Source organism: Nomascus leucogenys, chromosome 11 (genome assembly GCF_006542625.1).
Source record: "Nomascus leucogenys isolate Asia chromosome 11, Asia_NLE_v1, whole genome shotgun sequence".
NCBI classification, from domain to species: Eukaryota; Metazoa; Chordata; class Mammalia; order Primates; family Hylobatidae; genus Nomascus; species Nomascus leucogenys.
Genome location: NC_044391.1, coordinates 74720471 through 74730682, shown reverse-complemented (window position 1 = coordinate 74730682; position 10212 = coordinate 74720471).

Sequence of the window (10212 nt, the reverse complement as noted above, 5' to 3'; positions counted from 1 at the left end):
AAAGTGAATCATTTATATTGCAAAAGACAGAGAAAGCATTATACTTGAGGGCAGAGGAGGGAGAAAGCATATTACTCAAATAAAGATGTGATACTGAATCAGAATGTTATGGTCTGATGTTCTTTAACATGGTACAATGTTAAAACAAGGTGGCAGGAGTTGGACATAAAACAGATTGAGATGGCTTCCATTTCTGATGTTTCACAGTTTCAGATAATGGTTATATTTGCACTCCAGAGTTCTGGGTCAAGATGAAATTCAAATGAATCTACTGGGAAGTTATTTATCTCTGCTGAACCACTAAGTAAAAAGTAAACAAGAGTGTCAAATCACTTTTGAATTGTTCAAATTACAGCAAAACCCTGACAATGGGATAAAGTGCTCATATTCTAGATGTTACTTCTTGGAGTTATAAAAAGGTCAGTCATGAGGAAGAGTGAACTTTGTGTTTAGTGGACTCCCTTCATTCTTTTCTGCACTTCTCTCTCCTTAGGGGCTGCCCTGTCTCTACCCAAATATTCAGGAACCTTACATTGCACAAATGATAATCAAGGTGCTTTCTACTCAATTCCTTTCCTTCCTGCTTCTCCCCCGCTTCCCCAGCCTACTTCAGCTAGCTACATACATCAGGTAGCTTTTGCCTCACAACAAAATACTACAAATCTTTGGGACTTAAAACAGCCACTTATAATTTCTCACAATTTGGTGGTGACAGTGTTTCTGGATGAGGCTGGCTCATTTGAAGTTGCGTGATCTAAAACGGCCTCCCTCTCACATCTGGGGCTACAGCTAGGACAACTGGTATGTTTAAGACCTTTCTTCACATGTTCTCTCATCCTCAAAGAGTGTAGTTCACATGGTGGCAGAAACATTCTCAGCAGCAGGAGAAGGTAAACCCTATATGCAAGCCCCCCCCAAGCCTCTGCACATTTTTTTCCCAGAGACCATGTCTGCCCAGCCTGTTGCCCAGGCTGGCTTCAAACTCCTGAGCTCAAGTGATCTTCCTGCCTCAGCCTCCTGAGTAGCTGGCACTACAGGTATGGATCACCATGCCCAGCCTGCACCATATTTTTCAATGTTCCATTGGCCAAAGCAAGTTACCCAGCCAAACCCAGGATTAAGGGATAGAGAAATAAATTCAACCTTTTGATGCGAGGCCTGGCAAAAATCCCACTACAAAGGGATATAAGTAATTTGTGACCATTTTGTGAACAGGGTTATAAGTAATTTGACCATTTTGTGATCTATTACACTATCATTTTGAAGAAATTTCATAAATTTAATTCACAATAAGGTGATAAGGACTCCTAAGAAAGTATTTTGCTTCTTAATATGGCAAAATATCTTACCTCAAGAGAATTGAGCTTCAGAGTCAGAATTCCAGGCCCAGTGGCAAATTAGAAAGAGTTGCTCTTCTGCAATGGATTCGTGCAGCCCCTCCAGTCCTGATCTTTAAGAAGCCACCTATTTGAACACAGATTCCACACCCTTTTCCCCTATCACCGCCTCTTAGAAAGTTTCATTACTGTGTGCTTGAGAGGCATGATTTGACTCACAGAAGACAGTGTAGACTCTACCAAATACCTAGCATATAAACAGCTCAAGAAATATCGGTTCAATTAGTTAATTCATGTGTGTGTTTGTGTGTGTGTGCGTTTGTGTGAGTGTGTGAGTGTATGAGTGTACTGAGAGAAAGGGAGGGAGGGTGAGCTTGCACAAACACCAGCTCCATTCCAAATGCTGCCATAAGGAGTCAAAAGGCATCATGGCACAGAGGAATTGGCATGGGTTTTAAACTCAGATGAACATAATGCCTTTGTAACCTTGGGTAAATTCCTTAACATCCCTGAGTCTTAATGTCCTCATCTATAAAACGGGTGTAATACCTTTGCTATACCTTTGCTACAGGGTCATCATGAAGAGTAAATTGAATGATATACACAGAACACCTATAACAACGCATGACTCGTTATAGACTTCTGGTAATTAGCAGGAAGCAGGGGTCAAGCCTAGCTTCCCATACAAATTCCATTCTTTTCTCTCTCCTTCCTTTAGCCTTAGTGCTGCTTTCCTTTGGTTGTCTGCCTCCTTCCACCTACCAGCCCTACCTAGACCTCTCTAATCAGACAAATGAGCATGGAAGGAAATGGGGGTGGAGGGGGTGTTTTTAGATGGAACCTGTATCTTTAGGTTCTATCAGCGAGAGGTTGTTCTAGCTGCAGCAGTAGGAGGTAAAGTGAAGGAAAAGAATGGCCACAGCAATCTTAGACCTCTAAAAGTAAGTCTCTGACTGCTCATTGTCTGTCATTATGCTGCATAAACTCACAGCATAAGCAACTTCCTATACCTGGATTTAGCCTTGGTGAATTTGGCACTCAGAAATTATGGGTAGATTTCAATTAACTGTTGCAGACAGAACACCATGCCTTTCCTTCTTGGCCCCTCAACCTCACATTCCACTGAAATGCTGGTTTCAAATATATGCATATAAAAGAGAATAAGTTCACAATAAATCCCAGGATCAAGGAATTACAGATTTCTATATATTTCTCCAAGATAGGTGCAGGATAGGATCGCAGACTGCCTGGATGCAAATATTAGCTCTGCCAGTCATAACCTGTGTGACTTTGAGCAATCCTGTTTCCTCATTATAAAATGTGGATAATTATGGGACAGTTGACCCTTAAACAACATGGATTTGAACTGCGTGAGTCCGTGGATTGTTTTTCAACCCAGGGCAGATCAAAAATACAGTATTTGTGGAATGCGAAACTGGCCTATAATAAAGACTAACTTTTGCATATGCCATTTCCCAAGGGACCAATTTGCCAGACTTGAGTATGCACAGATTTTGGCAGATGTGGGGTTCCTGGAACCAATTCCCTGCATATACACAGAGTCGACTGTAGCTACCTCATAGCGTTGTTGTAAGGATTGGCCAAGTAAATCACAATATAAGCACTTAGGACAGTTCCTGGAATGCTGCTTAATACAAGTTAGATTTTGTTGTTATAAATTGAAGCCAGAGAATCTACAGCCAAGAAATTAAACAGAAGAAAGCTGCAAGTTCAAAGCTTGAAACTGGCAAGAATGCCAGGGGAAAGTGAGACAGAAATCAAGGGTATGGGTTTAACGCTTACAGTAAAGCTGTACAAGCCCACCTTCAACCCATTCTCTACTCCCTCATCTACACACAAGGGTGATGCATACCCTTATTTAAACTAAAACCAAAAAAGTAATCTCTAAAGAAGTCAAACAACCTTCCTATAAAGGGCTAATATCCTTGTTATAACTGCTGCCTCTCTGTTTCTGTTGACTAAGCAATTTAGCATAAGGAGATCACCAAATGATACACGAATTTTTAAAAATGCACATCTAGACACCTTTTCTGAAACTTCCCCATGTCAAAATATAAAGCCTAAAACTTTCTGAGAAAAGAAACCAATTATCTATAAAGAGATCAGAATCTGACTGGTGCCAGTCCCTTCTCAGCAAAATTGGTTGCTAGAGGATCACAGAAAATGCTTTAATAGTTCTGAGGGAAAATTCTCTTGAAACTAGAATTATGGACTTATCTAATTTATTTTTTAACTCCCATGCATACTTTCTGAAAAAAAAAAAAATTATCTGGGGACGTACCAGAGCAAAAATAAAAAGTAACCCAAGACAAAGAAGATTATGGCAGCCGAGAAAAAAAGTAAACTTTACCTAGAAATCTATGAAAAATAATTATTGGATGAAAGCTGTCTAGCAAGCTTAGGAAATCAACAGTCCAAATAGTAATAGGAAATCAGAGGGCTCTGAAGAATAAGTTTCAAGTAGAAATATTCAAGTAGGAAATACTCTTATTAAGAACTAGATGATCTTTGACAAGATGAAAGCTGAAGCCATATTATAATTCTGCTCACAAAAAGGTGAATTAGAAATTCAAATCACGGTGGCTCACACCTGTAATCCCAGCACTTTGGGAGGCCAAGGCAGGCAGATCATGAGGTCAGGAGATCGAGACCATCCTGGCTAACACGGTGAAACCCCATCTTCTACTAAAAATACAAAAAATTAGCTGGGCGCGGTGGCGGGCGCCTGTAGTCCCAGCTACTCGGGAGGCTGAGGCAGGAGAATGGCGTGAACCTGGGAGGTGGAGCTTGCAGTGAGCCGAGATCGCGCCACTGCACTCTGGCCTGAGTGAAAGAGCAAGACTCCGTCTCAAAAAAAAAAAAAAAAAAAGAAATTCAAATTCTTGAAAAGATATGCAAAGAAATCATGGTATAAATATAAAACAATCTATAATGTTTTGTAATATTTAAATAAATTGAAGAAGAGAATCTATTTGACCTTGACACTTGAAATATTCTTCTTCAACTAGTACAGGTTTATTAACACAGTTATATATCTCCTTCTTTATGGGTCCAATCATGCTACTTTGTGCCTTAGGTAATAATATCACATTATTATAATAGTGCAAAATCCTTTTACTTAAAAAAAATTAATCAACCTATTGGCAAAGTACAGAATAATCAGTCATTGAGAATAGAACCCAACTGATAGAAACATTGACAATGTAAAAAGTTGGGAAATGCAGATAGCACAGAGACAGAGGGAGTATGTGCGGCATTCATTTGCTTGTTTTATGGGATTTCTGAGTTGATAGATCAAGAAAGAAATATTAATTTGTTTAAACACATAAAGGTGGCCGGGTGCGGTGGCTCTGCCTGTAATCCCAGCACTTTGGGAGGACGAGGGGGGTAGATCCCCTGAGGTCAGTAGTTCGAGACCAGCCTGAACAATATGGTTAAACCCCATCTCTACTAAAAACACAAAAATTAGCCAGGCATGGTGGTGCATGCCTGTAGTCCCAGCTACTCAAGAGGCTGAGACAGAATTGCTTGAACCCAGAGGCAGAGGTTGCAGTGAGCCGAGATCATGCCACTGCACTCCAGCCTGGGCGACTGAGCAAGACTCTGTCTCAAAAAAAAAAAAAAAAAAGGTATAAAGGTAAGTAACTTCTCAGTGCCTCAGTTTTGTTTTTTGAAAAATGGATTTGATGATATATGCCCTACTCATGTCACAGCAACTTTGCTAGAAATGTCAAATCACATTAAAGGCATGGGAATGCTTGAGGAAATAAAAGCAGCACTGGAATATAAAGTGATTTTACCATCAAAGTGTCTAGCTTCCATAGAAGTTTGACCATTTGCTTATGCATCCTAACTACAAATCACCAAAGTTGATTTAACATATCCAGCTATTTTCATTAGCTCTTATGGTTTTCATCCCATGTGGCATCATAGGCCTTTAAAGCTGAAAGAGCTCAAAGATTTTTGAGTTCATCTTCCTTATTTCACAGGTGAAGAAACTGAGTCCACAAAAGTCAAGTGACTTGACAGTCAAACAGCTCTTAAATGACAGAGATGGGCTAGGAACTACATATCCTGAATCCTAGGGCAATGCTTTTCTATTACATAGTCAAATGGGGGGGAAGAAAAGTCCAGATAATAAACTGAGTCTACATGACTTCGGAAAGAAAGCTAGAAAGTTAGGACAAATAAATACCTTCCTAACTTGTATAGGTTTCTTCCAAAACTTGTATAAATAAACAGTAATAAATAGCTCATTTATTTGTTAAGAGTCATTCATTTAATTAGCCAGGTGCAGGTACAGTGGCATGGAACCTGTAATCCCAGCTACTGGGGAGGCTGAGGCAGGAGAATCGCTTCACCCTGGGAGGTAGAGGATGCAGTGAGCCGAGATCATGCCACTGCATCCCAGCCTGGGCAACAGAGCAAGATTCTGTCTAAAAAAATTTTTTTTAAAGATTAATTCATTTAATTGTTTTATATGCTAATATAGTCTTCTCCACTAGATTTTAAAGGTGTTTCTTTCTCCTTTTTTGTCTTTTTTGGATAGCCTATAGATTTTAAAGTTCAATGAATAGTTCTATGTCTCTTAGTACCTTTTTGTTTTTCAGAGTAATGAGGCTATATTAAGCATTCACAAAAGTAATTCGGCTGATTGTCTCCTTCTATTTTTATTTTTGTGTTTGAAGTCATTTCAAAATTACAGAAACATTGCAAGAACAGTACAAAGAACACTTAAATAGAGAAAGTCTTTACCCGGATTTTCCAAGTTTTAGCATTTGCTTTGTTTCATCTATGTATATCTATTTAAATATATTACACATTTTTAAATATACATTTTTTGAACAATATAAGAGTAGGTGCACACATAATGCTTCTTTTTCCCTTAATATTTCAGCTTACATTTCATAAGAACAAAATTTTGTCCTTAACCACAGTGTAATTATTAAATGTGTAATAATTACCAAATATTTTAAAAACTCAAGACAGTTAACATTGATAGAATACTTTAAAGTTCATTTTAATTTCCTTAATTGTTTCCAAAATATTATCTAAAGAATCTTTGTCCAGTTCAGGATACTGTCTAGGATTACATATTGCATTAAGTTGTCCTGTCTCTTTAGACTCATTTAATTTAAAGCACTTTCTCAGCATTCTTTTGTCTTTCATGCCATTGGCATTTATGATTAATACAGGCCAGTTATTTCATAGAATATATCTATTAAGATTTGGGTTTCTCTGCTGCTTCCTTATGATTAGACAGAGCTAATCCATTTTTGGTTGGATTACCACATGAGTGATGTTTTGTTTTGCTTGTGTTATCACATTGGGAGGCACTTGATATTCCTTTGCCTCTTGTTGATATCAGTGTTGATCTACTTGGTTAAGTAAAATGTTATTCTGCTTCTACACTATTTTCCCTCATAATTATTAAGTAACTTGTGGAGAGGTATTTTGAGACTGGGTAAATAACTTGCTCCTCATCAAAATTCCCTCTGCCAGATCTGGCATCTATTAATCATTCTAGCCAGAATCAGTTTTACTCTGATGGTTATAAAATGGTAATTTTCTAACTCCTTTTTATCCATTTGTCTTCTCTATCAGCCAGGATTTTGCTGTAAGAAACAGCTTTTTCTTCTTCCTTATTTAGCTGTTATGAGTTTGGACCCATTAATTCTTATTTCATTCATTTATAATTAATTAATTTCTCTCTCTCACTCTTGCTAAAATTATCCCAGATTTGAACGGGGATACCAGTTGGAACTCATTCAAGCTGGCTTCTGTGTCATTTTGATGCATACTCACCATCGTTTGAGTACCTCCTTACCTTCTGACACACAAAAATCCCAGGCTTATCATGTACCTTCCCTGCCACAACGGTGAAATTAGCCTTTCTCCATGAAGCTCTAGTTCCTTATTTAGGATGATTGATTTTTGAGGCTGACATCATGGAGATAAATCGTGTCCTTCTAAAACACAACTTCTCATTTCAACAGAAAGCAATCTGGAACTGGAAAGGTCTTAAGACTCATCTAAAAAGAAATATTCTCTGCTAATTTTTAAAAATTATTTTTCCAGGGTTAGGAATTAGATGTGAGAAATGAATCCATGGCAACAAAATGTACTGAAGTATCTATAAAAGAAACATTTCAATTACACATAAAATTAGTCTACAAAACAAATCAACTCAATTAAAAACGTAGTATTTCAAGTGAGTTGAAAATCACGAATTCACATTATGGTGCAAATGTAGACATAAGTTGTATCTTGAAATTCTTTTAAAAAGTCAACATGGCTCAAATGGAAAACAGTATATTAACACAAACTCAAAATATTATTTTAAATATCCAATATGAAATATGTAATATAAAAAAAAAGATAAAATTTAAAACCCTTAGTGTCTGGCATATTCAGGGGATAACATTGTTTTTTTTTTCTTTGAGACGGAGTCTCACTCTGTCGCCCAGGCTGGTGTGCAGTGGCGCGATCTCAGCTCCCTGCAAGCTCTGCCTCCCGGGTCCATGCCATTCTCCTGCCTCAGCCTCCCGAGTAGCTAGGACTACAGGTGCCAGCCACCACGCCTGGCTAATTTTTTTTTTGTTGTTGTTGTTTTAGTAGAGACAGGGTTTCACTGTGTTAGCCAGGATGGTCTCGATCTCCTGACCTCGTGATCCACCCACCTCGGCCTCCCAAGGGGATAACATTTTTATTGAATAAATTAAGGAGATTTAGGAAAAGGGCAGCCACTTACAGGAATTCAAATAAAAATATGTACATGATGGGTCATTGATAGAATGCCACATGTGCCCTCCCTAACTGAATAGTGAGCAGCCAATTTCCAGTTTAAGTACCATTTCTTTTAAAATTTGACTTTTTCTTCTAAAAGCCAGCCAAGAAAGCAAAAAATAAAGATAAAAGAGCAGTTTATTACAAAGGCAGGCTGGAGTTCCTGTTGTCTTTGCCCAAGAAAAGCAGGCCAGCCTAATCTATTGCATTCCCGAGGTGGCCTTTCATTGTGAAACCAGCTTGTGGCAACACCTCTTCTGCAGCCCTGAGGCAATTAAATATCTAAGAATGGACAATCCCCCAATTACTTCTCACGTGGTAAAACCAGCAGCAGAGCATGTTGTAACTCACCATATGTTGTAATTAAATGTAGGAACTCATACTTCCTTGTGGCCATAAAACCTCTGTTTGGGAAGCAAGGATGCGGTATCTGCCATTGTAACCAACATGAGATCAGGTACGAATATATAGAAGATAAACTTTGCTTTCCACACTTATATTAATATATACATTCTCATACAAACCCTTAGTTTATTTCAGATTCTGCAGTCTTCTCAGCTACCGCATTTGTAATAGTGAGAAACAAATTTAGATCAAAAGAGACCGCAGGGCAAGACAGGAGTCCAGGAGCATGACTGGACTAGAGTTTCCAGGTCCTGCTGTTTTCTTTCAAATAATGAAATAAGTGAACATAAAAGAGGAGGCCAGGTTAAAAAACAGAAAGGAGGCTGGGCAAGAAGCAGCAATAAGACACCAGCTAGGAATGATCAAGGTTAGCTGTGCCAGACCTGCTGAGTCTCGCTCATTTCGAGGGAGGCTTCCTCCTACTGGTGAAACCTAAAAGAAAAAAAAAAGCCTTAAGAAAAAAAAATCTCTCCAGTGTTCAAGGAGATTGGAAGATTGCAGCATACTGGAGTGAAAATGTTTCAAGATTCCATTGTAACTGATGGGAATATCCTCCAAACAAACGGTCTCAGCTGGAGGAGTGGAGCAGCCACACATTAACTGGACCAACTGTGCACAGCACCTTTCCTCAGTCATTCCGGGAGGGAGGACACAACTCAGCAGGAAGCTGAAGCTCATGAGAAGAATTACCTGATTTACCTGCTCAAAAAAGTGGTAATGCTGGGAACATAGTGGATAAACTCTAATTAACATTTTGAAAGAGAGTGGGGAAGAATTTGCCCAGAGGAAAGTGGTACCCGAAGCTGTGGACATATTTGGCGTGTGGGAGAGGAAAACCCGGCCACACTGGCTCACCTCTTGCTACATTCCTAGGCTGCGACTCAGGAGGCCTGCGGGGAAGCCAGGGTGGCTCGGGATGACAATGGGCCCTGCGCTGTAGCCCGGCAATGTGTCTCTCCTTCCTCAAGCAGAGGACTCCCCATGGGGTGGGAGGAAATGAAGAGAGAGACCAAACTGACCTTCATGTCATGACCTGGGTGACTAAGCTCAAGAGTCTTCCACTTATTGTTTGACTTGCATTCCCTAAAAGAAAAAAAAGAAGAAAAAGAAGAAGAGAACAAAGTGGCATTCTCCCATTACTGAGACCATATAACTTGTTTCGGTGTCCTGCTCTCTGTCCCTGCCTCTGCCTACATTTATGGTGGGTCCTTGCTGAAGCTTACTAACATCACTATTTCTTATGTACTGTAATACAGTTACAAAATAAAGAACTACGTCCCACACTCCCATCTGCCTTCCTCTCATTGTCTCCCATTCCACACACCCTTACCTCCATCTTCTCCTACATACGAAACAGACAACTGAACAAGTGACAGAATTCCTTTTATCAAACAACTTGCAGAGTATTACAGAAGGAAGGTCATTTCAGCCCATTTTCTATATTTTTATAGCTACAATATAATTATCATTGATGTTCAAAATGAATGTTTGCAGCATTGCAAATTCTGTACCCTGAAGGCCTAAATTATATTCATTATAGTTGTATTGCTATTCATTTTGTTGCATTAAAATTTTTTACCATCCATGTGTAACATATTCAGCAGTAGTGATAATGAAGTAGAAACCCCCATTCTTCAAGAAAGCTTCCTGAATCAATTACCAA